Source organism: Cibotium barometz, chromosome 25 (genome assembly GCF_041138505.1).
Source record: "Cibotium barometz isolate CiBa-2024 chromosome 25, ASM4113850v1, whole genome shotgun sequence".
NCBI classification, from domain to species: domain Eukaryota; kingdom Viridiplantae; phylum Streptophyta; class Polypodiopsida; order Cyatheales; family Cibotiaceae; genus Cibotium; species Cibotium barometz.
The window spans coordinates 19,507,357-19,533,779 of record NC_141070.1 but is presented as its reverse complement, the minus strand read 5'-3'; the positions used below and the strand labels follow the sequence as shown (position 1 = coordinate 19,533,779).

The 26,423-nt window shown below is 37.2% G+C and overlaps 1 protein-coding gene and 1 long non-coding RNA gene across 2 annotated transcripts in view; one reads left to right on the top strand and one right to left on the bottom strand.

Moving 5' to 3' along the window:
- LOC147624332 (MADS-box transcription factor 23-like) overlaps positions 1–26,423 on the top strand; it is a 337,401-nt gene that overhangs the window by 119,609 nt on the left and 191,369 nt on the right. The window lies entirely within an intron of this gene.
- On the bottom strand, positions 12,826–13,248 carry LOC147624335 (uncharacterized). The gene is made up of 2 exons (XR_015269145.1): positions 13,207–13,248; positions 12,826–13,115 (listed from the first exon to the last, which is right to left on the bottom strand). It is a non-coding gene; the product is annotated as an uncharacterized LOC147624335 (long non-coding RNA).

The window sequence follows — 26,423 nt, the reverse complement described above, 5'->3', positions numbered from 1 at the left end:
AGTTTCCAATGTATGCTGAGTGCTTCCACAGTGGTGTAAACGTACAAGAAAGAAGTAATGAAAATGTGAGAGAAGAGAGTGAAGCGGCAAGAGATAATAATAATCGAAATGCATGAGATTTAGACCCTCTCCATGTAGCCCCTAATTCCATAGACTTTCATTATGCTTTATTTTGTATATGACCTTTTTGGACTCATACACTTACGTATATTTGCCAAGTATTGTAATAGAATTATGACATTTTTCAACCATGAATTACAATTGTCCCCTTTTTTTTGTATTTTTAAAGTTTTACATTACATGTGTCCATGATGTTGAGTAGGACATGAACATGTCTTATTTTTACTATATTTATATTTAAAAAACCTGGGGCGGATAGGGGAATCTTGTGATGACTTTCCAATCTACCCCAGCTTTTTTTCTAAATGCAGTTTTATCGCTGCTCAACATCAGCAAAATTTTGTTACTATTTTTGTTGCTGAGCAGCGATCCCATTGTGTAGTGAAAATAACAGCTTTTTTGATAGCAAAATAAGCCTGACATCCCCCTATGTTTCTAGTTATAAAAGTGCTATGATTCTCATTGCTACACCCTCATTTTGTTGTAGTGATAAGCTTGGTTGTCAAGGGTCGTGGAGGTGAAAATAGAGGGATATTAATGATGAGGTTCCCTTAGTGTGAGAGTTTTACTCTATTGGTGATGTCGATCAAAGATTTTTCCATCATCCTATTGGTGATTGGGAATTGTTTCTAGGAGTGGTTGTGGTAGATAAGGTTTGGTACTTTAGATCTTTTTGCTTTGTTGGTGACACTTGTAGAAGGAGGTTCTTTAGACATACTAGCTATATTTTAGGTGGAATTCCCTTTAAAAGGTGTGGCCTTTACTCTAAGTTATGAAGAAACACAATGGTCACTTCTTGATGGAGAGTTTGAGGACTTTGAATTTGTACTTTTGAGACTTGTTCCTTGTTTTGGGATATGGATGATTTAGAGACCTCATTACAAAGGATCTTTGATGGATAGGGTGGGTCTTCAGAAGGAGTGATTTCTGATGTAGAAGATATTTCTCTTTCGAGTATGATCATAAGAGTGTTGAGTGTTATTTCATCCTTGTCACATAAAATGGCAACACACTTCTTTGTTAGAAATCTTCATGGCACACGTTCAGCTAATGAAGTTAGGTATAGTTTGCACCAAGGTAGCTGAATCCTGCCTAGGATAAAACCCACTTCTAGCACATAGTTTAATACAAAACTCTTACATTTCACCTGGTTGACTCCACATAAACCATGCATTCAAAAGATCCTAGACATGGCATGCTTTGAGTGTCAGTCCACGAAATCCATTTGTGAGCCTGCAAGCTTGGTTCTCCCATACAATGCCAAAGCTCAAATATTATGAGATTTTTTTGCTTGTAAGGATAGATTTGAGACTGGATGAATTGGACTCTAGAGTTTGTTTCAAATCCGATTTCTATTCTAGAAATCCATTAAAATGGTTCAAGTTCTAGAGTCTTAGGCTTTAAAGCTTCAAGTTGTTGAGCTTTCAATTGTTTTGACTTTGGCAAGAGATGTTCAAACTCTATAGTCTCACTTTCAGGTAAGGGCTCCTCTGGTCATAAAAAAGGCCTGTAAAACGTGATTTCTGCCTTTTTTTCCTCACATTCTTGCAATTTCACGTATTTTCCACCAATTTTTTTGGGTTTTTGATTTAATAGAGAGCTAGAGCTAGTATCAAGCTAGTTTTTTATGCCTATAATGTTCAAGGAAACCTATTATTTAGGATTAATTTGTTAATTAAGCTACGATGAAAACTTGATGAAAGAAGATAAAAAATCAGAGATTTGCATGAATGTCAAGGGCAAAGTTTGAGCACTTACTTGCCTCTCCCGTGCTCAATGAAGACCTCAATGCTCTAATGCTTCAATTGACCTCCGTTACTCCATGCATTCACCATTAAAAAAAACAAAATAAATCTCAAACTCGAGAAACCAACTAGTCCAACTGGGCCAAATAAGGACTCTAGCAAATGAACTAAGTGGAGGACCCTAAGCTAAATCCACTCCTCGGAAGCAGTGCCAAATCTGTTAATCCTAACATACTACCTTGCACACAAGAGAGAGAGAGAGAGAGAGAGAGAGAGAGAGAGAGAAGAAGTGGAACAACATGCAAGAGTCTAGTTCAGAGAGGTACACTTAGCCAACCCTAATGAGGGTTAACTCCTCGATGTGACACCGCTAGGGGCTTACTCCACCTCTACTTGTGTCACCAAAGTAGAGATTCAATAGCTAGGTAGAGAGCAAGAAGAAAGGAGCTATGGAAAGCTCAAACTTCACTTCATGCCAAATGCATGCAAGAGGGACTTGGTACAGAGCAAAGAGAGGGAAGAGAAGGAGAAAAGCTCAAGCATCACCATCCATACAAGCACACACAAACAATCAAGCATGCAAGCACAACAAGCTAGCATACATCCACAAGATCATGAGAGAGAGAGAGAGAGGGGGGGAAATGAAAATGACACTAATGGGATTGTCCCTTTTCATATTTCATCAAGTGTCTTATATACAAGAGCTCATAGTTCACAATGGTTGGCCTCCCATTTACAATTAAGGGCCCAAAACTAGTCTTCCTAGGTAGCTCTATGTATAACTCTTTCCTATGACCGGCATCACACAAGTCGTAAGCTTGGTCATCCCATGTCTCTTTTACACTAAGCACTTTGCACGATTACATAATATGAGTTACAATAAGCATAGCCATGCTTGAAAATTAATGCTGACCAGAGTGGTTCATAGTGTGTTTGTGTATTTAGCAAAGATGATGATGTGATGACCTCGACGTAAACCCAACTCCCTAGACTTTTATTTTATTATCCTTTTATTTCCACCTACATCAAGGGTTTACTCTTTTTTGCCTATGCTAAGGGAATTACTTTTTGTGGCATGTACTTGTTGCAATCAATGAAAACTATATTTGACCTTAATCTTGTGTAAGATTGATCTCCCAATGTATATATGAAAATGTGAGTGTCTTCACCTTGACTTGCATATGCGCAAGCAAGAAAATAGAGGGTTCCCCTTGTATGCACCCCTTGTATTCTTGTATGCACTACAAGAATTACAAAAAGCACAAGGGGGATCCTATCTCGATTAAAAGCATAATAATATATTTTTATAATATATTAAAGATGCATATTTTTTCATGTAAATGTGTATTTTTCATGTTTTAGTTTTAGTTTTTTTAATGGGGAGAGAGCGGTGATAGAATGGGGGAGAGAGAAGCAAATCTCATCTGATTCTTTCTCTCCCATTTTGTCCCCCCACCCTAGGATATTCTTCTTCATCTTGTCCCATTATATCCCCCCACCCCTCCTCTCCCCCTAATGTTTTTATGCAGCTTGTAGTGCAGCTATGCATGCATTTGTGATTTGCGATACATAGCTGCATGGCCCTAGGCATGCATAGATAGCCGTGGATATAGCAACGTAAGAGAATTTTAAAACTCTTAAATTCCTTTTTTGAATTATAATTGTGGATGCGGCTATGCCCTCATCCTCATGTTTTGTTTATAAAGGTTTTTGCCATGGATCACCCATTTAGGATTAGCGAGGTGAAAAAAATTCAATGAAAAATTTGAGAATCAAACACCACCTCACAATATTTTATACACTAGAGTACTGGAAAACACTAACAACCATTCCACACCTACTGGATCATATGGAAATTTTCTAGAATATTGCCTCTTAATAAGGGAGATTATAGGTGAGAAATACTCACTCACAGTTAGGAATGATCTAGTCAAGTCTTAAAGTAAACCTCATCTATGGCCTCAATACAACTTAAATGAGACAGGGTGATTTTCTTGTGCTACTTTATGGGTGCTTCTAAAGCGAGAGCACAAAGCTATCTTGGAATGGATCCAACAACTTTGAATGTCAACTGGATATGGAGCTTCATGTCAAAACCTTTTTACCTCAGGTAATGACAAGTCATCGAGACTAAAGTCCCATGATTGGCATAGATTTTTATAGGTTAAGCATAATGAAGTGCTAAATTAAACCTACATTCCTCATTTTCTTATGTGTAGTATTGACCACATGATCACTCACTTGGTGCTATATTTTGTAGCATCTTCAACCATTGGATATTTAAGAGTGCTTAACTCCTAGGATACGTGATATTATTATTATTGAGTAGGAGCCCTTTCTTGGTGAGAAATGCTTCTTTATCAAGTTTTTTAAATTGAGATATTACATGTAATATTGTCAAATATTGCAAGTGTTTTGTTGCCAAAGAGATTGACCTTGCCAATTTGCCAAATATGAGAGAAGATTCTATAATGCTATTTTGCCTTATGGAAAAGAATTTACCTTGAGGCTTCTTCAACATAAAAGTTCATGTGCTCATCCACCTCACAGATGAAATGTCATTTATAGGTGTTGGACTTTTCTTCTTTGAGTAGTTTATGAGGGTGGTCAAAACAACTGCATCAAAAAGCACAATCGAAGGGATCCAAATCACAAAAGAGGTGTGTGTGACAAAGGCAAGGAGGGTAAGCTCTCATATGAGCTTCACCAACAAATAAACACCTTTGTATTGTACAAAATGTAATGCATGGAAAAATGGGTTAACTTGTACAAGAATGAAGAGAGTGCAAGTGACATCACCACTGAACTTAAAAGCATGCACCTAATTTACTAGATTGGGTTTAAAAGACTTTAGATAGGGTAGTGAGTGAGGGGACAACGGCTCCTTCTGATGTGGTTGAGATAACTTGTGGGTGTGATTTTCATGTTAGTATATGTATATGCAATTCTTATCATTATTACGTAAATATTTTTTCTTCATATATAATTCTATTAACTCATTATCTTTCTATTTTTTTACACAAGCACATATAATGTTTCTTCACATATAATTTAATTAACTCATTATCTTTCTACTTATTTACATAAGCACAATGTTTTAGCATTATGTGGTCTTATGATTGACACCTTTGGATCACTACGATTGATTTACATCATGTCACAAATGAGTTCTAGAATTATAGCATCAATTCAACAAACAAACTCATACTAGTAGTATGGATACAAATATTATTGATGGAAAACTTGGTTATGTTGGTGTACTTGATGACATTATGAAGGTTTTCTATACATTCTTCAAGAAAGTATGGCTAAGAGCCGAATTGTTCCAGACACAATATCATGGAAACAATGCAAGACATCAACTCATCAAAAGTATTACATCAAAGAACTAATCCATTCATCTTCTAGAGCAGTGTGAACAACATTCTTTTTCCCAAATGCAAATAATGAATAATGCTTGTATGTTATCCATGTGTCTCCTTGTTGTAAATAGACACATACTGTGTATGCTACCATTGTACACCAACACAAATGCATATTTTCCCTTGACCTTAGCCTAGAATAGGATTCATTGGATATGGAACCAAGAGTAGCATTGTGTTCATATGCATTTCTAGCACCCAAAGTATGAGTTAATCCATCATCATAATCATAAAGATCACTAAGAGAACCATCGGGGTCAAAAGGAAACTCCCCTTCTGGTTCTAAAGAATAGTTAGCATCTACAAACTCATATGGCTCATCAAGTGGTGCCATTTCTTTTTCATTAGTATCACCTACTACCACTTCCAAATAAACCATATAAATTTTGACATTGTAAGCTTTGCACTCCTTCCAATGGTCCTTGTTATACTTCCTACCACATTTGTAGAATAGGTTTTTATCCCTCATCTCATTGATGCGGTCTTCCCTCACAAAATTTGGTCTTGGTAACCCCATCATTGGTTGGCTTTGCACCCTCTTGTGAAGGCTTTTGAGAAGTATTCCCACTTTTGAAATCACCCACATTGTATGGTTTTCTACCACTACCATAGACGGTAGGAAATTTGGATACATTGGGAGTGGTAAAAGGTGGCTTTGTGAAAGCATTTGACCCATAATCCGGCCAAAGATTCACCCATGTATTTGCATACGTTTCATCATATATCTCAACCAAGATCATTGCATCCTTTAGATTTGTTGGTCTCTTTGTGCCTTCACATCTGTTTCATTTGCATTATTATTGCCCTTGATATACTTCACTATTTTAAACTCTTCAGTAAACCCTTCAACATGAAGCATAAGTTTGAGAAACTTATGTGTATACTCCTTCACAGTCGAGTATCTTTGTTGTAGATCATCCCATTAACAAACCATTTTATCTTCATGCATCTTGGAAGTGAATGTGTCTCATATATCTTCCTTGAATGCATCCCAACTTGTGGCCTCATGACCTTGTGATTGGAGATGCCTCCACCATGCATGAGCATAACCTTTCAAGTGTAAGTTAGAAAAGTAAACCATAGCCTTCTCACTTCAAGGGTTCATCTCAAAATAGAGATTCAATTTTTTCACCCACTTCTTAAAGATGTCATTGTTAGTGCCTTCCCCACTAAAATTTGAAAGGAAAATCTTATCGTTCACACCCTTAAATTCATCTCCATTCCCATCCATATAATGATTGTAATCCTCAAACTCACCAAAAAGATCTTCTTCAACATGAGGTCTTGAAGCACCACATCTCGATGAGTATTCTCCTTGAATGGAACATGACCATCACTCTTTGGGACTCTTGAGACTTCATTTGGAGATGCATGACCCTTGCCTTTGGCTTCATTTGGATGTGTATGGGAACATTGGGTTGTGCATAGCACCATAACTAGAATGAAAACTTGGGTGATGATTCTCTTTGTCTTCAACATGAGCTTGTCGAACATTGTGAGATGGTCCACCCTTATCTTCATCCTTGCTCTTTATCTCAACACGCATGCCTGTAATCTCTTTAAAAATGGGTTGTATCATGGTTTCCATAAGTGGTTGCATCATGATTTCCATCATGCTTCTCATCATCATCATCATTTGTGACATATCATTTGTCACAATGGGCATCACTTGTGCATTTTCTCCTCCCAAATGATTTAATGTATTGGCCAAATTTGTAAAACTTGGTCCAACTATGTGCCATATTTGTATTGTTGTTGTCACCTTGTAAATTTATATCCTCTTCACCAATCACCTCTACATGATCTTCATTCACCATTTCCTTGTCTTCCCTTGTCTCTCGAAGTTCTATCTCTTGCTTTGATGGACGCCCCCTTGGCATAATGGTGGTTGAAAATGGAAAATGGCTAGTAGAAGGCTTAGATGGTGTAAGAAATTGATGATATAGGGCTCTGGATAGATCTTATTGCATAGTATCCAAATATGCAAGAATAGATTTTTTTGGATAGGACCTAATATTCTCTATTTTAGGGTTTGTACAACACTGCTGAAAATAGAAATTAGGCTATAGGGTACTTAAAACTCATCCGATTTAGATGAAACTTGGTGTATGAGCATGTGATAAGGAGTACTAACTATTCCTAAGAGGGTTGACCAAAGTCAAAGTGTAAATATACTCTGTTTTGACCTTTTTAGTCAAAGTCAACTATCTAGGTTTGATAATCCAAACGACATCGGATTTGGGTGTACTATGGATTTTTGGAAAGCCCTTATGTTGTGCATCCATATTTAATGTCATTTGTCCCAAATAACTTTTTTTTCTGACTAAGCCCAAGTTTGACCTCCAATGAAAAATGGCAAGTTGGGGATCCAAATGGTGTCGAGATGGAGAGGTTTAAGGGAGTACTAAGAGCTTATAAAACCACACCTAATGTGATTTTATTAAATTAGGGTTTTGTGAATTTGTAAATTTTTCTCAAGTGCTCTTTTGGTATCCATTTGCCTTCCACATGTTGCACATGTTCCACCCTGACTTCCAAGAACTTTTGGCATCAAAAAGAAACTTACGTGTGTCCACAAATTCCATCAATCCAATCCATTCATGTAATTTTTAAAATTGTTTTGCATGGTATCCTTTGTATTAGGGACCAAATCTTAAGTTTTCCAATGAACTCAATCCAACAATCAATGCTCCCTTGGCATTTGGCCATAGAATCGAAATTATATCCTCATTGCATCATACATTGACCAATAGCATATTGCATGTAACCTTTGAGCCAATGAAGCAATTTAATCTTTGTGCCGATGAAAATTGAGTGTCGATGGAGAGCTTTGCTTGCTAATCCTCTAGCCAAGCTATCCCACCCTCTTAGTGAGTATTCTCAAGCCAAGGGTTGGGGCCAAATCTTTGCACTAGTACCTAATCCTCCAATGTACAAATTTTGTAGACCCCCTTAATGTAGCCCCTAAGTCTATAGATTTTAAGTATGCTTTATTTTGTATACGACCTTTTTAGACTCATACACTTATGTAATTTTGCCAAGTATTGTAATAGAATTATACCATTTACCAACCATGAATTGCAATTGTCCTTTTTTTTATTTGTAAAGACATGAAATTGTGTTACTTTTACTATATTTGTATTAAAAAAAAGCTGGGACAGACAGGGGAGTCCTGTGATGACTCCCTTGTCTGCCTTAGCTTGTTTTTTTTCACGCAATTCTATCTCTATGACAATAGTAGTAAAATTTTGCTGCTATTTTTGATGCCTTGTTGCAAACAACAAAAATAACAGCTTTTTTAGCAGCGAAATGGACCCAATATCTCCCTACCCTTCTAGTTATAAAAGCACTGCTATTTTTGCTACTACACCCTCATTTTATTGTAGTGTTAATCCATTTTCTTTTGTAAACAATTGGATACAAAGTCAATAATAACCCATAAGTCTATGTTTCAGATTTAAAACTAGGGTTTAGCCAATGCAATTTTACTCTCTGGGTCATGCCTTCGATTCGTTTTTTCCACTCGAAGCATAACATCACTCGATCTCATACTGGAAAAAATCCGTGTAAAGTTACTTGATTCGTTGTTAGAATGTGGAGAGTCAGTGAAGTGATTTACAAGATTCAATGATTTCTCAAAAGGTGTTGAGGGATTTTCCTATCATACCCCGCATTCAACACATGTTCTAGTGCAATTCTATTGTGCTAAAATCATGACATGGCATGCACACAATCATTCTGGCAATGGCACATGAGGGTCCCTATACGGATACATTGGCATGGCAACACATAAAAGATGACTAGACAGAACTCAAGGATGAGCCACGTCAACTTAGATTGGGTATGGATGCACTCAATTCATTTGGTCTCAAATTGACATCATGGACCCTATGGCTAGTGATAGTAGTGAAGTACAATCTCCCTTCTTGGAAGTTGTTAACCCTTTCCAGAGACCTCTATGGTGTCGATGTCCCACCATATTGTTTTCACTTCTTTTGGGGCACAAGCATTGGAATGGCCAAAATTCACTAGAAAACCATGTATTGTATATTTTATGAGTGTGCTCGTCAACCCCTAAGGTACACCATGGGATTGTAGGTTGAGTGCTACCTCTATAATAAGAGTTTACAATAGCTAGAGTGGCCAAATAAGCCCAAAGACCAAGTTTTTAACTTTGGCTGCCCAAGAGTGTGAACCCTAGAGGGCACCTACAAGACCTAAAATATGACTCTCACCTCTCATTCCGTTATGCAACTAATAGAGTGCTCTTCTTCTCTGAGTCTTTCTTCTTTATTAATTCAATTGAGATCCAATTAGAGCTGTTATATGCTCATTGTGTATGTGTGAGAGGAGGGTCGATCTTCCATTGGTGGAGAGCGACGACGATGGTGGAGTGGAGGTCTCTCAAGGTACTCCTGTAATGGTGATAGCCACGAGAATCCCAACAACTAGCATTCAACGAAGTGAGTGACGCAAACCCCATTTGCATTTTGTGTGTAGGCCATGGTAGGTTTGCTTCTCGATTGAGGAGTTGTGCTCCCAAGTGTCATTGGGCAAAGCCCCGTGACATTTTATCTTTCCTTACGCCTTTCTCGTAGCATAAGGGCCCTCCATAAGTGGCACCACCATCACGAAATAGTGCCATAGCATAGACACAATGCATTTTGAATGCGTGTGTAGGTATGGTTAATTTTTGTTATGTTTCTTTTTTCTAGTTTTTTTTTTCAAGAATGGCAAAAAAGAAAGAATTCAAATCTAAAGGTGTTTGTTTTCTTGATTTTTTGTGTTTTCCATTACAAATTCGTATTCAATTTATGTTTATAATAACAATTTCTATTGTTTCTATAATTTTGGATTTTCTATACTATCTTTTTTTTTACATTTTTGCATTTTAAAAATAAAAACAAAATAGTCAAATGAGCATATAATGAAAGAATTTGGTTGAATTGAACTTAGAATCAGCTTTGTAGCATAGTTTTTAACCCTAATTTTGACTCCACATGACGAAATTGGAAAAAAAGCTAAAATTAGAACAGGATTTACAACATATAATTCTTTGTATTTTTGCAGGTTTTTGTATTTTGCATTAGTGCAAATACGCAAGTTAATTAGCCATAGTTCTTTTTCTAATTTGGGGCATTTTGACTAGCTGGCTGTATTTAATGCATAACATCTTTTAGGCCACGAGTCACAAAAATCCAAATCAAGATATTAACCAATTTAAGATAATTTAGGATTGGCTGGGCGCATTCAATGCATACCAGCTTTTAAGCACGTCCATAGGTCAAAGATTCTAAAAATACCAAAAGCGTTGAAAGTAAAAAATAAAACAATAAGAAATAAAAACTAAAAAGAAGATTTTTAAAAAAGAGAAAAGGGCCACAAAGAGTAGATTTTTTTCGAAAAGTACAAGCACAAGTTTGCCTAATAAATGTTTGACTGTTGCGATCATTTTAATGTGACATATGTAACATCCCAAAAATTTGTGTTTTTCCACAAGGAGCTTCCTTAACTATGGGAGCTAGCTCTTGTGTAGTTCTTGGCTGACCCAAAAAACGTATAGTGTTTTCTCTATCATATGGATTAAGAAACACCAAAGACGTGTTTTGAAAAAAATTTGGACAATCCAAAAAAAATTTAAAAATAATAAAAATCAAACTTGTCTAAAACATCCTAAATACCTACAGTATGGGCAGATTTTGGAGGCCAATTTAGAGGAAAGTAGGTCCATCGAGACCTTCAATAGTCGGAACCTAGTTTAGTATTATACAAGGATCTACCAAGAAGTGAGAATGATTCTTCATTTTATTTGGATTCAATGGAAGGATCTTGAGTCCCAAGAAGTGAAAATCCTAACTAGGCCTCACCAATCAAAGCTAGCTATCAGTATTTTTGACCATGTAGCTAGCTATCTTGAGTAGAGATTCCGTCTAAACTGCTACCTCTAAACCAAATCTTACTACATAGAGACCACATGATGAAAGCGTTTAGGTAAACTCTAGAGAGAACTTGGTGTAGTCTCATCATTACAAGGAGGGAGTGTTTATGTTGATATCCCTATCCATTAAACTCTCATTACACCTGCTGTAACTTTGACTATTAAATCACCCCCTACACAAGTGTATATGCCTGATGGTAGAACATTAGAAGAAGTGAAGGAAATAGAGATACTAATCCAAGCTACTAGAGAAAAGGAAGAAGAGACCTTGCAAATGGACCAATAATGATTAGCAGTCCAAAAATAGCTCGGTATGTCCAAAACGAGTCTTAAGCCAAGACTACACAAGTATTGCCCGCCTATAGTCTCAACACAAGCGATAGCAATGCGTCTACCATGAGGAAAGAACTCGGCGTTCAAGTCTTGGATCAACATCTTCTCACACATATGATTAGGAGTATATGATCCATCAACATAAACTTTTGTGAATTTTGGTACATGTAAAGATTTATATTATGTGAATGTTTGTCTAAAATTCTATGATTATTTTCTTATGTGCTAAGAATCTTTGATACTATTTGAGAGGATTGATTTGTTGTAGTACTATGTAGAAATAACATGATTAAGTGACTTTCAATGTTTACTTAGATTAAGTTGTACGATTAAGTTATGATTACATTTGAGACCGTCACAAAGGACATCCAATTAAATGCATCTATGTTGTCAAATAGTTAATATAATGTCTTTATAATTTAGTTTGCAACAAGCATATGACTTATGGTTTAGTTGCCTATATTTTTATGACTTATTGGTTGCCTATATTTATGTAAGAAATTCCAGATCTTGAGACTCCACGCATGGTACTTATGGTTTTCTAGCTTAGTTTGCAAGCATGTAACTTATGGTTTAGTAGCATGTAACTTACGGCTTGGTTGCCTATATTTATGTAACTTATGGTGTGGTTCTCTATATTTATGTAAGAAATTCCAGAAGAGGCTTGCGATGATGAGAAAAGGAAAGAAACCGATGATGGGAATGATGGTTTGGTTGCTTGTATTTATTAAGGAATTCCACAAGAAGCTCGCAATGACGAGAAAGGAGAAGGAACCGATAATAGGAATGATGACAAATAGGTAGGGTTTTTTTTACAAATGTTTTTTTCTAAGAACAAGTTAGATCTATTTTTTGTAACACAATAATATAAACAACTCTCAGTAAAATATAATCGTATTTATATGTAAGAGTATGCCTGGCTTTCAAATATCTTTCATTTAATCTCTCTAATTTGATTACGTGTTCTGGTACCAATAGCAGAATGGGATAGATAGATTGGGATGGTTGGAAGAGTTGCCAACCCCAATCTGCCACATTCTACCATATATAGAGAAAGGGAGAGAGAGAGTAGGTAAAGGCATCATAATATGTATAGATTTTAACCAGATTCTATAATAGCATTGATATGTGCATCAGTATATTCTCATCTTGACACATATACCGATGCTTATTTCGATGCTTTTTCTAACGTTGGCATTGACACCCGCTTTTCCCGATATTTATATTGATGGTCTTCTACCAACACTTAAACCGACGACAGTATCGATGATAGGAGAAAAAATTAAAATCTTAGTCTAAGACATCGATATGAGCATCAGTATGGAGTCATTCTCTTGGAGTCATCAGTATGTAATAGGGTTTGTAACAAACTCTATTGTGATGAGGGCTTACAAGAAACCTAAATGTAATAAGGTTTTCTAGAAATCCACGGCCTCTATGAGAGCCAAGGCCATAAATAGCATCGTGGAATTGATGCGTCGCTTTTTTCGTCATGGTGGTGAGGTGACAATCCAGCATTACTGTGGCTGCGACGCACGCATAATAGGCTCGCTCAACCTGCGGGACAGAGAACCATAGTGTATTATGATCAATCACAATTCATCACCATGACAAATTATCATAGAGTCTAAAGTCTGAGGTGGTTCACCCTAACTGTAATGATGTAACAAGGTTAGTGCTGCCAGAGTCGCGGGCTGGATAGGCTGCAGTCTAGAAGGTAATCAGATCAAAAGTTGTCTTCTACGAGAGGTTGTGAGGATTTTGTTTAGATTAGAATATGTCTCATAAGGAATTGATCAGATGCTATTGGAGATAGGCTATCAAGGTCAGCAACAGTGAGATTAGGAGCTATCTAAAGTAATACTAATCAGATAAAGGATTGTTTGAATGAAGACTTGATAGATTTTAAGTTGTACAGGTGAAAAATTTTAAATGAGGAGTTGTTAGTCAAGGAGTTGACAGATTAGAGGCTGTTCGGGTCAAGAGTTGATAGATCTGGGTTAGTTTTGGATCAAGAAATGGTAAATTTGAGTCAGTTTGAATCAATTACTGTCAGATCTAAGTTAGTTTGAATCAATTACAATCAGATATTAGTCCGTTTGAGTCGGATACATTCAAACTAGGAGCTATTCAAGACTAGTGTTCAGAATGAGAGCTGACTGAATCAAAGTTGACTGAATCAAAGCTTACTAAAATGGAGAGTGATAGGAAATAGTGTTGACTGGATCACTACTATCAGAGAAATAGCTAACTAAAGAAAGCAAAGAAACCAAGCTGATAAGATGAGAGCTGATTGAAAGAGGAAGTGTTTGAATCAATGTTGGTTGGATTAGTGCTAACTGAATCAATACTATCAGAATCAGAGTAGACTAAAGGTATAAGTATCAGAAAGAAAGGTGGCTGAATGCAAGCTAATTGAAACACAACTGATTGAAGAAGGAAGAGATAGGCCCAAAGTTCACTGAACCAAAACTATTTGACGCAACGGGTGCTAAGGTCTAAAAACGTCAGAAGCAAGATCAGTTTGAATCAAGGGAAGGGATCTGAAAGGGTTTAGGAATAGTCTGAATCAAGAAGATGTTCAAATCAAGAGTTGTCAAAATCAGAAAAAGTGTATGAAGAGGTTTCGAAACTGACAGAATCAGAAAGGTGTCCGAATCAAGAGTTGTCAGGAGATGTAGAACTTTGGTGGATTTTTTTGTAAGTGTATTGGGTAGTGTCCCTCATAGTATTGTTGTATGTAATTAGACAAGGGCCATCTCTATGATGGTCAAGAGTGTATTGGGTAGTGTCCCTCATAGTATTATTGTAATTAGACAAGGGCCATCTCTATGATGGTCAAGAGTGAATATTTAAGTAGATAATGGATTCTCACTGATGGAAAAATAACCAAGGTCAAGTACAAAGCTCAAAGGTGTGAGGATAGAGGTTAGGTTTGAAATTCTTTTTGATATAGGTAGTGTGGCATGATACTCAAAGCAAGCAAAAATGCAACTAGGGAATGATATGGTTATAGAAAATCTTAGATGTAATGCATTTAAGGAGGATTAAATTGCATGCATATGTATAGTAGAAGAAAGTGAAGGATTACATCTACAAGAATGAAGCTATCACATCAACAAGCTAACAAGTCATGTGCATTTGTAGAGGATCTTGTGATTTTGATAATAACAATAGAGCCATGGTAGAGATTTATGGGGCAAAAGGTTAGAGATAAATGTAGAGTTTACTCCTTTAGCCAATGAGGTTGTGCGCATGTTTGAAAAGTTAACCTACAATAAGTCATGTTGATAATGTCTTATTTTAGTTTCAGGTAAGATGTAGTGCTAAAACTTGAAGGCATGCCCTGACCTTCAACTTGAAGGCCTAGAGATGCCCTTGGCCTTCATTTATGCATTTTTGAAACCCGTTTCTCAATACAATTCCTTAAGTGGCGTTCTTTCGATACCCACATTTTTGGGTTGGTCTTCCACTTTGAAGGTTGAAATGGCTTTGAAGGCATGTGAAACATTCAAATTTAAGCATTACCCATGATTTTGATAACGTCTAGATGGTTACAAAGTTTAGTGCAAAAATTGGCCAATGCATCATCACTATCTCAGTAATAATTCATGAGAATATAAAGAATTGTTTTATATAGGTGCCCATTTAATGATTTAGGCTTTGTTAAGTGGGTGCATCGGAGAAGGCCCTAATTTCTTAGAATGTTGAGAAACTCTTAAGTTGAGAGGGGTAAGGAAAAAGTAGATTTTTTAAATACGAAAAGAAGATACTATATTATATATAAATAGGGAATACAAAAAAGACTTTTTGAACTGAGAAGTCTAACTCCCAACGTAAGGCTTATTAAGGGTTGTTAGTTGTAATCACTACAGGTTGGTTGAGGCCTTGAAAGAGGTAAGGTTTAGGATGGTCCAAGAAGGTTCTTGAACCTTGTCTTGGAGATTCTTTCCTTCTTTTGCAAGGGTGGCCTCTTTCAAAGTGACTCTTTTTCTACTAATTTCTTCTCTCATTTGAGTGGATTCTTCTATGATTTGGATGTTGCATTGTCTTTTTAACATTAAGGTCTTCATGGCTTTCTCCATCATCTTGCTTGATCTTGCACGTACTTCCCTAAATTTTGATTTGGCATCCCCTCTTATACAATCAAGTTTTCAAAAAAAAAAATCTTTGAACTTTCAAAATGAAAATTTGCTATTCCCTAGACATTTCTAAAAAAGAAAAAAAGGTTTTTAAAAAAAACTTCATTATGGACTACCATCCCACAAAAGATGGTACATTCATGTACCAACCCAAATGCAGCTGCATATGTTCTTTCATTATTGATTGCCATCCCCCAAAAGATGGTACATTCATGTACCATCCCAAATGCAACTGCATATGTTCTTTCTCCATACTTCATTGTCCCCTGTGTAAACTCTTGCTTTCATGATCTTCTTGGCAAGCTCCTAATATTCCTACTTAGGATAGCTTTTCTACTCTGGACAACTATTGATTTTGGTCAGCTCTGATCCTTGAGGATCAAAGATTTTATGACAACCAGAAAAACTATCATCAAAGGCATGCATACTTTCAAGGATCAAAAATAAAAACTTGAAATCATGCACTACTATAGGATGACCCATTTCTAATGCTTACTTTCCACAATGGTCGCGCTGTCAAAATACCCATCGATATAAACGTCGAAAAAAATGCCGAAATGATTGTCAAAATAACTGGCAAAAATGAACGTCGAAACAAATGTTAAAAAGTGTGTCGAAATAAAAGTTGGTATAAGCATCAAAAACCGTGTTGAAATTTATTTTTTCTGATGTGGAACCGCCAAAAAAATCAAAATTTAAATGTGAACTAGAATTAAAAATTGAACTTAAGCGGCCGTGGAAATAACCGTCGTAAATTACATCAAAAGCACGTTATATCGACATGTATTTGGTCACTTTTTTCAATGGTTATTTCGACGCCAGTATCGACACCTATTTTGACGACTATTTCAACACTATGAATTATTAACAGAACTACAACGCCTCACTTTTAGCATTTTTGAACCCTAATTTTGTTTGTCCTCTCCAAAAAATAGGAGTTTCTCTCCTCTCTCTTCTCCCATCCCTATCTTGTTTCATTTTTTTATGTGTGTCTCTCTAATATGCAGGATCTAATTGTATGTTTGTTTTGCAGCTTCTAATTTGCTTAGATTCCAAGTAGCCGTTCACCTTTCTCTTCTAATGCAAAGAGATTGAAGCTTCAAGGCACTTTGTTTCCTTTTCCTTCCCAAGCACTATCAATGGTATGGTTTGCTTTTTGGTTTGCTTGTGTTGTGTGTATTCGTAGGTTTGCCTATCTTTACACAATCTCTTCACTTCTAGGTATGGACCGTAAATCCTTGGTGCTTTTGTTATTTTTTTTATTTTTTTACTTGTATACAAGAGGCCCCAAGATGGGGAGGTGGATAGATAAAGCATGTTTTATAGACTTCTTTCCTTGTATAAAGCTTATGCAAGAATCTCATGCATAGAGCTTACATAGGCTTCTTGCAAGCTCTTCCTTAGGTTTACCACTATGCAAGCTTTTACACATAGCCTTACAAGCTCTTGCTTAGGTTTTTAACTCTATGAAATCTCTATGCATCAAGCTCTATGCATACATGCTTAATGCATCTAGATCTATGCATGCTTCTTGCATACATGCTTGATGCATCTAGCTCTTGCATCTAGCTCCATGTAGGCTCTATGCATCAAGCTATATACATGCATTCAGCTTTATGCATAAGCTTATTATTAAGCCTATGCTTAAGTCTTTTGCATAAGGCTATGCTTAAGGCCTATGCTCGAGCTTGCAAGAAGCCTATGCATAGCCATTGTAAGAAGCCTATGTAGCCTCTTGATTAGGTTTACCTCTATGCAAGATTTACACATAAGGCCTATGCTTCTGGCTTATAGATAAGGCCTATGCTCAATCTCTATGCATAAGTCTTACACTTAGACAAAGATATTGAAGCTTATGCATAGAGCTAGGGCTAGAGATCTCTCCATCAAGCTATTTAATAAAAGCATTCTATGCGCAAAGCTAAGATAAGGAAAACGTAAACCAATGTCTTTCAATCACTTATGCATTAGGAATAGGGTTCAACGTACTCACCTCTTTTTCCTCTTCAGAATCTTCTCTTTTTTTGCTACTATGTTAAAATGAACTAACTTTTTGATTTATTATGTTTCTTTTTTTTAGGTTTATTCAAGTGAACAACTAACTTCTCAAAGCCCTCTTTTTCTATTCTTTGTTTATGCTTCTTCTCTTTGTGCTTTTGCACCTTGGGTGCCAAGGATTTTGTTGGAACTATATATATAGATGTGCTCTATGTATATAGATGTGCTTTATATATATAGTTCCAACAGATTAGCCAAGTGAACCAACATCAACGAAACATCTATAAGCGCGTGATGATGCACACGGGTCAGCACAAGTTCAATAGTGTGCGTGATTGGGTAACCCATGAGTTCCATGCGAGGGGTCTTTAGTATCTTATGCAGAACCTCATACATCAATATTTGAGAAAAGTTGCACAAAGGATGGTGATGGGTGGTGAAATATGGCATAACTACTATCAGAAAGTGCTGGAACTATTCTCTCCTTTATCAACCGATGCTTTAACTAGCCTTGAGTTCGATTCTCCAGAAAGGCAAGTTTGTGGACTAGGACAACCATGTAACACGACTTGGCTAATCTATATTGTTTGATCATGTTTCCATCGATTGTATCCATGATGCCATGGTGTTGTTCCATGATAATTGTTACATGTTTCGTAGATGATGGTTGACTACATTTCCATGGATTGTATCCATGATGCCATGGTGTTGTTCCGTGATGATGGTTACATGTTTCGTAGATGATGGTTGACTACGTTTCCATGGATTGTATCCATGATGCCATGGTGTTGTTCCGTGATGATGGTTACATGTTTCGTAGATGATGGTTGACTACGTTTCCATGGATTGTATCCATGATTCCATGGTGTTGTTCCATGATGATGGTTCCATGTTTCGTGAATGATGGTTGACTATGTTTCCATGAATTGTATCCATGATGCCATGGTGTTGTTCCATGATGATGGTTACATGTTTCCTCGATGATGGTTGACTATGTTTCCATGATGATGGTTACATGTTTCCTCGATGATGGTTGACTATGTTTCCATGGATCGTTGTTCCATGGTGATGGTTATATGTTTCGTTGATGTTGGTCATTCCAAGCTATATGTTTCGTTGATGTTGGTCATTCCAAGATACATGTTTCGTTGATGTTGGTTTACTTGGCTAACCTGTTGGAACTATATATATAGAGCACATCTATATACATAAAGCACATCTATATATATAGTTCCAACATAATCTATATTGGTTGATTGTGTTTCCATGGATTTTATCCATGATGCCATGGTGTTGTTCCGTGATGATGGTTACATGTTTCGTGAATGATGGTTGACTACGTTTCCATGGATTGTATCCATGATGCCATGGTGTTGTTCCGTGATGATGGTTACATGTTTCGTGAATGATGGTTGACTAAGTTTCCGGATTGTTACCATGATGCCATGGTTATTGGTGGATGCACCGTGCCTTGGCTTTGGCTCTTCAGATTGACTAGGTTTATTTAAGTCCATCAATGTCTTTTGTGGTCGACAATGCAACCATGCAGGTCTAAATGGCTATATGGGTGATCTTTTCTTGCCATGAGAGAGGACAGGTCAGTAGCAGCTCTTTTCATGATCAGAATGATGGTCTATATCCTTATGTGACTAATCAATGGTGGCCAAGTCTTGGAATTCAATCTATGGCAAGTAACAAGAAATTCCGTCAAGCATATTTCCCGAGAGGTTTGATTTCTCGTCCCATCATCTTACGAGGTTTACATTCACGTCATGTCATCCTGACTACATGTCAGAGGTTTGATTTCTCTTCTCGTCAAAGGTTTGATTTCTCGTCCTATCAACTTATGAGGTTTATGTTCACATCATGTCATCCTGGCTACATGCTGCCTGCGGATGTCAAAGGTTTGATTTCTCGTTTCGTCATCTTATGAGGTTTACTATCCCGATTGTGAATGTCACATGTTTGATTTCTCGGCCTATCATCTTATGAGGTTTACTTTCAAGTACGTCATGTCAGAGGTTTGCTTTTTCGTCCCGTCAGAGGTGTCTACATCCTAATTATTGTTTCATGTCAGAGGTTTGCTTTTTCATCATGTCTAGTCATCCTACCTATGGACGTTAGAGGTTTGATTTCTCGTCCTCTCATCTTATGAGGTTTACTTTCATATCATGTCATCCTAGATGTTTGATCCAAGTTATAGTTGTCTCATTATCTTGACTCACTTATTGAAGGTTTGATCTTATGTTATAGATTTTTCCCATGGCAAAGATATGACTTACTAACTAGAATGAGTGTCATTTTCTATTTTAGTGTTTATTGATAGGTCAATCTTCCAAGTCAACTTCTCCAAGTAACCAGATTCTCTTACCAAATCTCGGTGATGATTTGATCATTTTAACTCATGACTTAGGAATCATTATAGTTACTTGCTTGTGGTCATCTCGGTGATGATTTGATTGTTTTAACTCATGACTTCAGAATCGTTACAGACTTGCTCATGGTCATCTCAGTGTGATGATCTCATTATTTAGATCTCATAATGTTTGTTTGAATTTGTTTCGTATTCTCTAATCTTTGGTACAAGAGTATAGTTATGTGCTCATGGTCATCTCGGTAATGATCTCATTATCCTTTTATCTCATGACTTAAGAATTGTTATAGTTCCTTGCTCATGGTCCTCTCAGTGATGATCTGATCGTTTTATATCATGACTTCAGAATCGTTACAGTTACTTGCTCATGGTCATCTTGGCGGTGATGTTGATCTCTCGTTTGATTGTTCTCACAAGGAAGTTGTGTTTTTGTTCTTTCTATGGCTTCGAGGAAGTTTGTCTTGTGTGTAAAGAGAACTTTATTGATGCTTAGCATGCTGCTATTGCTCGAGAGGCTTTGTAAACATGCAACTATTTCTCGGGAGCCTTTGCAAGATATAGATAAAGGTGCCATGTGTTCTACTTTTTCTTGTTACATTACAACCAGTCTCACGGACTTGACAATTATTATTTTAAGCATGCAAGCCTCGGTGATTCTGATAGGTTTGGTGAGTTTGTAATTTTGGTGCCTTGGTAATCATATCATTTGTATCTATGTTGTCCATAGAGCGGCATCATGACCCGTCTCTTATGGCATTGTGCTTATGTTGTGATATTTTGTATATAACATAATTATACAACTTTCTATTGAGTTTATGATATTATAGATTATGCTGCCCAGATCTGAAGAGGAGGTAAAGACATATCACAAAGACAATGAGATTACAGACTATGTTGCTTGAATTTAAAGAGAATACAAAGACATATCAAAGACAATGAGTGAATCTATTTTATCATTTAGTTGTAGCTATAAATCATTTAGTTGTTTCTGTAATTTATGTCCGTACCTACATACCGTTTGTATCTATGTTGTCTTGAGAGCGGCGTTGCGAACCGTCTCTTACGACATTGTGATTGCATTTCACATTCATAATCTTTCCATAACACTTTACGTGGATTCTTTGTTTTGAGTTTATGATGCTTCTAGGTCATAACAAGCAGAAGTCGTATTCAATTGATGACTCACAGAAAAGTTGAACTCAAGCCGATGATTCTAGGTCATAACAAGCAGAAGTCATATTCAATTGATGACTCACAGAAAAGTTGAACTCAAGCCGATGACACAAATTCTTTCAAGATGTTTTATATCTTTCAAGTGACTCTTTGTGGCCACCATTGTATATTTGGGAGTGATGTAGCTCCTTTGAACAATTCTTTTGTAACTTGAAATAATTTAATATAACGGTAGGTGTATATAGAGCTGTGGGTTTTTCCCTTGAGCCCCCAAGGGTTTTTTCATCCATAGTTAGAGACCCTTATTTGAGCGGGGGTGTTGGAACTATATATATAGATGTGCTCTATATATAGATGGGTCTCCTCTATATATGATCAATCTCTCGTGTATATTGAGCACACTTTGGGGATTCAATCTTGTGTCTCGTGTGCTTCTCTCTCATCTCTCTCATGCTATCGCCTCCATCTCCAACAGATTTGAGTTAGGTCAATAGCCTTATGCATAAACACTTATGTAATAGGCTTATGCATAAGCCCTTATACAGTAGGCTAAGGATTTAGGCTTATGCACAAGCCCATTAGGAAAGCTCATTTTGGGGCCCTCTAAGGAGTTTCATGCTCTTTCTCTCTCTAAAAAATGAGGCCATGGTGAGCCTTATCAATCTTATGTTAAAACCCCTCCATGGGACGAATCATTGAGAAGCTTACGATGAGTAGATTTTAAATATATAATCTCCAACAAATTTTAAGTAGTAATGTTCAAGATACACCACAAACAAGATTTAAGATACCAAAATGTAATGTTACATGCCACATCATCATTTTAAAAACCACTTTTTGGGGAGTTTCATTATCATATGTTAGAACTCCATCATGTTATATATCATTGGAAAGATCTTGAAAAGTATATTCTAAATCTACCAATTCCAAAAAAATTGGGAATCATGTGCTCAAATTTCACCGTGGCCCCATTTTTTAGAGAGAGAAAGAGCATAAAACTCCGTAGATGGCTGGCAAAATGAGCTCATAATTTCCCTAATGCTTATGCAATAGGCTTATGCATAACCCTTATGCCTAGGCTTATGGATAAGACCTTGTGCGATAGACTTAGGGTTTAGGGTCTATGCATAGGCTTGGGGTTTGGGGTTTATGCATAAGCCCTTATGTAATAGGCTATTGCATAAGAATATGCATAAGGCTAGCGTCGTGATTAGTTACACATTTAATCTTCATGCATGCATAGCCTATGCATAAGCCCTTATGCATATGCTTATGCAAAAGCCTTATGTATAGGCTATGCATGCATGAAGATTAAATGTGTAACTAATCACTTTTTCTCATGTTCTATTTTGTAGATCTTACATTGTTATCCTCTCCTTTGGCTCACATTGTCAAGGTAAGCTCTCTTATTCATGCAACCTCATGTTGGGTCTAGGATTCAGACATATTTATAGAGATATGGGGCATCATTATTGGCCATCTAGAATGTTTTTTAAGTCAAGCTAGCTGCGAGTAGGTGGTGATAGTGGAGGGGGATCCCTCGATCTTTTCACTATCCTGATCTTGTAAAAGAGAACTTACCTTTGTCTTTAATAGTGGGGAGCATGTGAAAAGTCCTCAGAATCTATCATCTAAAAGGGGCATTGTCCATCTTGCTTGTCTGAACAATATTGTAGAAGGTCTCAACAATGTTCTAATATCACATGTCTCGTTTATTAAAGCTTTTAGCATTCATATGTTAGAGCATTCTTGTGTTGTCTTTTTCTCCTTTGCCTTGACATTATCGAGGCAAGCTCTCTTGTTCATGCAACCTCATGTTTATTGAATCCTTGGGTGCGGGGTTTAGGGTTTAATAGGCTTATGCATAGAGATATAGGGCATTATTGTAGACCATCTAGAATGTTTTTAAGTCAAGTTAAGAGTGGTAGGTAGTTATAGTGGTGGAGGATCCCTCGATCTTTTCACTATCCTTCTCTTGTAAAAGAGAAGTTACCTTTGGCTTTAATAGTGGGGAGTGTGTGGAAAGTCCTCAGAAGCTATCATGCAAAAGGGACACTATCCACCTTGCTTGTCTAAAAAGTATTATAAGCCCTTATGCATCGCTGTTGTGCCCAGTAGCTTAGTGGTGACAGAAGGCGCATCCAACCCACTCCACACATCATGAGCACCACCACCTTGGTATCGTACGTATGGAGGTGGTGAACTATAACCACCACAGAGTTGTTTCCAAGCATTAGGGGAAGGTTGAGGTCTATAGGGACCCTTTAAGCTGTCCTATTATGATTTTAATGACTTTTTGTTAAAACTTTAAGTTTCTTTGACTTTGGATACCTTCTTGTTCTTCAAACGGCTAGAAGTTTGAATTTCAAAGTTTTCTGCCAAAATTGAATTTGAAATCGAGCGAGCAAAACTATATCATGTGACATATCGATGGAAAGAGCTCGACGATTAGATTATGGATCTGTAATCTCCAACAAATTTTGAGTTCATATGTAGAAGTTATGGACGTTCGAAATTTCAAAAACTTTCTCCTCCACTTTTTGAAAATGAAAAGTACAAAAAGGCATCTTCTAGAGAATCTTTTGACCACCTTTAATCACCCAACATTTTTGTATACATGACATCACACGATTGGCTCTTTTCTTAATAACCTTTTAATCACATGGCATCTTAAAGGGCCCCTATAGACCTCAACCTTCCCCTAATGAACAAGAAGTCTCAGCATAAAAGGATAACTAATCGCTACAGATAAGGATAGAATATGTGGATTAACTACGCATTGTATCTATTTTACTGAATATGTTGTGTATGTGTAGGAGAGAGTGAGATATTTAGTGGAGAGATGGGGAGTGAGAAATAAGAGACTGAGAGTGAAGGTTTCCTCATCAATAGAGTGGTGTTATGTGTCCTTGTGACCAGTTGAGATTTGGTGTTCGTATGCAGAAACTTTGGTGGGAGATTGCATGTCTTCCATGGCATTGCATGACTTGTCTGTTACCCCAGACTGCTGTCTTATCATTTGGCTTTGTTGTGAGATGCAAATAAGCAAGAAACACCTAGCAATTTTGCTAGGAAAAAAAACATTTTGCTAGGAAAAACCTGTGCTGGGTAGCATTCTCCACCTTCAAGCAAAGGAAAGTGTGGGTCCACTTAAAACAAGTCTGCTGAGAAACCATAGCATGGAAGTAACTATCCGAAAAGTTCAATGCAGAGAGCCTTTCACCACACAACCCAACCAGATTCTGACATGCTTTCCACATGTTCATGAATTTAAGGATGGTGACAAGTAATTCCTTCCAAGAGACCCTCTAGGAAGCTCACAACTGGGAGTGCCTCTCGCACCATTAGTGTCAAGAAGTCAGTGCAAAAATGTCTGCAACCCTACACGAGCAAGAGGAAGTGTCAAAATTTAGCCACAATTTGAACCAAGAAAAGGAGTGCCAAGAGTGAGAAGCCGGACACAGTTCAGGTACGGAGTGCCCAGAAGGGTGGAGTAACAAAACAAAGAAGATTAATCACAACAATACCCTCGAAAAAGGTGTTAAGGGATCCATGCCATTATTAGCTAAAAATTTCACAGTATTCTCAAGAGAGAAAGGGTAAGATGTAGATCTGCATGTCAAGAGGTTTGAGCAATACTACAAAGTGGCTAGACCTCGGGATGTAGAAGAGCTAGAGCTGAGTGAAATCTGCAAAGATGCTTTCATGAATACCTTCAAAGACAGAACCATGGAGTGGGTGTTAAGATTTCAAGAAAACCATTTCCTGACCTATGAAGAGGTGATGACTGCTTTTCTTGGAAGATTCCGCAAGATAAAGTCTAGAGCTCAACTCTATGATCAAATGAGAGAGCTCCATCAAGAGGATATGGATGTGGAAGCTTATGCAACAAAGCTGCTAAGTTTGAGAAAGAGAGTGGCGGAACAAATCTGACCCTCAATTCAAATTGTTACTGATTGGTTTGTCCAAGGGCTTAATCCGGATTTCCATGTAGCACTAAGCACAAAGCAAGCAAAAACTGAAGAAGAGTTCAAAGAACTAGTTAAGTTGGCCAAAATTGCAAAAAAAAAGAAGTCGAGAAAAAAGTCAAAAGAGGAAGCCCAAGAAGAGTGTCACCAGTGAAGAGGACGATTCAAGAGACTCCTTGCAAGACACTCTAGTGGCAGTAAAGAAAAAGAAAAACAAAAAGAAGAAAACCAAGAAGGTACAAGCAAGCACCAGAGAATTAATGTTGCACGTAAAACAACTCATGTAAGACAGGAAAAAGAGGAGACTCATATTTATGCAAAAATGTGTTCTATTCCCAATGCCAACAGAAAGGACACCTCAGGGAGGAATGCATTGTACCACCAACTTGTACCATTTGTAATATGTGTAATCATAGTACATGGAATTGCAGGTACAACATGAAAAATAGAGCTCCCATGGTGAACACCATGGGAGGAGAGGAAAGGTATGAAAATAGAGACCGTGAAAATAGAGACCGTCAAAAGGAAAGGTATGAAAATAGAGACCGTCAAAATTATTCAAGAAGGAGAGGCATGGTTCTAGACCTTCACTTGCTACTATTGTCAACAACCAGGACACACCAAAGCCGAATGTGCAATGGGAAAAAAGCATGATGAAGAAAGACAAGCAAAACTGATGCAAAACTCAGAAAATCCATCAAGCGTCAACATGATGCATGCATATGACATGCGAAGGGAGGTGCATGACATCTTGACAATCACAAGGGCTAAAGCTAATGCATCTTGTGTAGTGCTAACTCTGCTACATAATCCAAAATCATTCCCAACCCGCAAGAAGACAATTGTGGACTGGGAACAACAGGAAAAGTTGAGGATTCAAACTACTAAGAAAATAGAGAGAAGACAAGGTAAGAAAAAGGAGGATAGCTCATGCAAAATCATTGCAAATCTTCCGGAATCAAGTGGAAGCAAGCATGCAGAGCACCTCAATAAGGAATGCCTGGAAGAAAGCCAGAAGAATGTTGACTGGTTACAAATCCATGTAATGTCAATGTTGCTGGATAGACAGGTTCGATCGACACAAGTGTTGGACTTATGTACAAAATTTAAGGCCAAAATCTTGATGACATGCATTGAAGGACTGAGTAAAGAACTGAAGCACTCAGTAGAGGAAGAAACCCCCAAATGCATCAATATACAAGACGAAGAG